At 37.7% G+C, this 3,495-nt stretch overlaps 1 pseudogene; it reads left to right on the top strand.

The window, feature by feature from the left end:
• Nucleotides 1-684: 684 nt before the first annotated feature.
• Nucleotides 685-802, top strand: LOC124796880 (annotated as a pseudogene).
• Nucleotides 803-3,495: the final 2,693 nt, after the last annotated feature.

The raw sequence follows: 3,495 nt of genomic DNA on the forward strand, positions 1-3,495 counted from the left end.
AGAAGTCGGTAAAATACCAGTTATCTCTAACTCATTCATATGACACCATCTATCTTAGAGTGACCATTAATCACAAAAATTCATCCCAAATAACCTCATCGTCACAGTACTCTGTACAGTCACAAACAAAATAATCAAATCATGCAACTGAAGAGAGCCATGCGAACAATATTAAACACCACCACAGTTTGGAGACATCTTGTGGTCATAGTACTGAATCAAGCTTCACTGGAGCATAAATAATTGATATTATTAAACATTATTCCTCCTCTGATACAAATCATGATGGTTCTGATAAGCTGAATCACAATCAATATGTTTTCATTCAGCATGGACAAACCAAACTCATCATTTCAATTTACAATTCAAGTTGCAGATCATAACAGATTATCTCATTAATTCCAATAATATGAACAGCCTTCAGTTTCCAATTGTCATTGACCTACTGCCATCCAGTTGATGACCATCATTTCCAAAACTTTCACACCAAGATGTACTGGTAGCCAGAGAGTTGCACTGAAGGACAAAGGACAGGACACGAATTGGAAACAATCCAGAAAATGCAATGAAAAAGTTTATATCATAGGTAGGGAATACACTTCCACACTGATGATATGTAAATGACATATACCCCCATAAGGAGGCACAAATAGCTTCAAAATAGAAGAATAGTAGGTAACAGTAGCCAATGGCCTAGCCACAGTGGTAACACCAGTTCCCATCAGATAACCGAAGTTAAGCACTGTCGGACTGGGCTAGCACTTGGATGGGTGACCATCTGGTCTGCCGAGAGCTGTTGGCAAGTGGGGTGCAGTCTGCCCTTGTGAGGCAAACTGAGGAGCTACTTGATAGAGAAGTAGCTGCTCCAGTCTCAGAAACTGAGATATGGCCAGGAGAGCTGACCACTTGCCCTTCCATATCCACATCTAATGATGCCTATGAGCTGAGGATGACACGGGGGGCCAGTCAGTACCGTTGGGCTTTCATGGCCTGTTCAGGAGGAGTTTAGTTTTTTAGGAAACAACACACAAAATAACATATGAAATATGTACTATAACAACTGTGGTGTTCACTGTGCACATGATACGTTCAGCCAGTATATTATGCTCAAGAGATTACATCCATCATACCAGTCCAATCTTATGAGCTCATTGATGATAGAAGAGGAAAAAATACTTCTTGTCACAAGCTCTGGTCACATGGACCCTAGAGGCAACAACTTGCCAAAAGGTGAAACTTGCTTGAGTGCATACAAGAGCAGAATCAAAACTTGATCCAAGTAACAGAGTAGCCATACAGTCGGAATAAAGAATTCATGAAAATATCATTATCTATAACATTTAATTACCTCCTCAGATTGTACTGAACACCCCTGTATAGGAAATACCTATTCATTTGATTACTTATTCAGTTTGCAGAACCACAAGAACCAAGTCATGATCTTGTACTACTTCACTAATCACAGAACATTCATGTATCTCAGAGACCTTATGGAACAATCAAGAGTGTACCAAATGAAACATCTGTAGCAACTTATCAAGTTTTCTGCCACCATCTGGAATCTCATCATATGTCCGTTATACATGGCAATCAAAAGGAAATTATGTGAAGCATGAAGATAAAATTACCTTAGTGTGACAAAATACACAGAGTAACATATGGGAGGCACATCAATAACATGTTGTTACCACCTAATTGTGAAATAGAAAACTGTTATGCACATTCCTCATCAGTCACCTGTAAGATCACCACACACTTCCTCATCATATGTGAAAGAAAACAGCATAAACATTTCTCATTTGGTATGCCATTCACATATTTGACAACACAAGATAAATGACCCAGTGACACAAAAAAAGGCCAACACATCTGAAAATGTACAGAAAGAATACATGGAAGTGCCTGATTACACCATGAAAACACACTGAAGCTGCCTGATTGCAAAAGGACAGAAATGTCACTAAATATAATGGCAAATTCACTAAATACTGCACAAGAAGCCGATCACATTGTGAAAATTTGGTACAACCACACTTTTTCATCCTGCAGTCCGGTCCTTGTTCAGCGAACAAAACAGGAAAGTTTTGTTTAATTTTCTTCCAATTGGGTTTCACATCTGTTACTTGTACTAATGAATAAAGTGACACATAAGGCAGTAGATGCTGAGACTCTCCAGCTCCCAAGTATTAGAACTACATGTTCTTGATATCACGACAACAAATAAAATCATACACTACTTTAAATCCATCTGGATACAGACGCAAGCAAATTTCAGGCTGTAGAAAGATTATGACCTGTTTGGAAACCATAACTCTTGTGTACACATTACTTACAAAATTACACTCATAGTTTTAACAAACAGAACCACAACTATTGTGAATTCAGCTCTCTGCCCTAAAATTTTACTCACTTCTTCACTGGTCCTTCAGGAACACTCTTTTCAGTTGCCAGTCCTTGCTCATAATTTTGGACAGTTGGCACATGACTGATCAGATTTTCTGGCACATGATTAGAATCTCCAGTACCTGCTCTTACAGTTATTTCACTTAAGCATTCTGCTTCAGTACTTTCCATACACTCTTGCAGTCCCTCAGATTTGAAAGTACTGCCAATCATCACTTCCTGCTCTTCAGCTGCTTACATTTATCTGTCTGGTTACTATAAATAATTCTAATTCAGATACTCCTCCCAATTTTTGATTAATATATATTGCGTAGTCTGCAGGTGGAGTCACATGCTATACTGTGTTAGCAGTGACCCCTATTATTTCAGTCTGCTCCATTAATACACATTTTATTATTTGACTGCTCCACTTTTAAGATTCCTTAAGATTACTGTCCATCTTTTCACATTTCCCTTCTAACACTTTATTCTGCCTTCATTTCCTCATTATTAGAACTTATTTGCTCTCCGTTCCTTAAAATGTGCATCTACTTGACCGATTATTCCTTCATAAAGAGCCTCCATCCTTTCCTTCATAGGCTTTATAAATATATTAACCACAATATTTGTAAGGATACCTGCAGAATTTCAAGCAACACTCTGTACAGCAACCGGAGCACACTCCATTTTCACACCAAAATAACACCAACTATACATAAGTTTCACTGAAAGTTCAAACAAAGAATATAGAAAACTATCACCAAGCACTTACTTTAATCACAAGCTCTAGATATTCAGCACTAATAATGAAAGAACACTCAAACACTCAGTACTAGAGGCTTAAGAACACTTTATACATCGTATCACAATATTTTTTGAAGTCCTATACACTCCATCAGGGATCGATAAATCAAGCAATATTATTAAACCATATTAATTTTAATGTATTTGGCACCCAGAAGCTGTATACAAAGTTTATATTCTCCACTGTATAAGAATATCATTCAAGACCAACAAGGGGAAGGGGGTAACCAATTCCAATACACTGCCAAAACTGTCAACTACTTTGCACTGCCCATCATAACTGTGTGGCTAATGAACAGAACTTACTAT

The sequence above is a fragment of the Schistocerca piceifrons genome, chromosome 4 (assembly GCF_021461385.2).
Source record: "Schistocerca piceifrons isolate TAMUIC-IGC-003096 chromosome 4, iqSchPice1.1, whole genome shotgun sequence".
Classification (NCBI taxonomy): Eukaryota; Metazoa; Arthropoda; class Insecta; order Orthoptera; family Acrididae; genus Schistocerca; species Schistocerca piceifrons.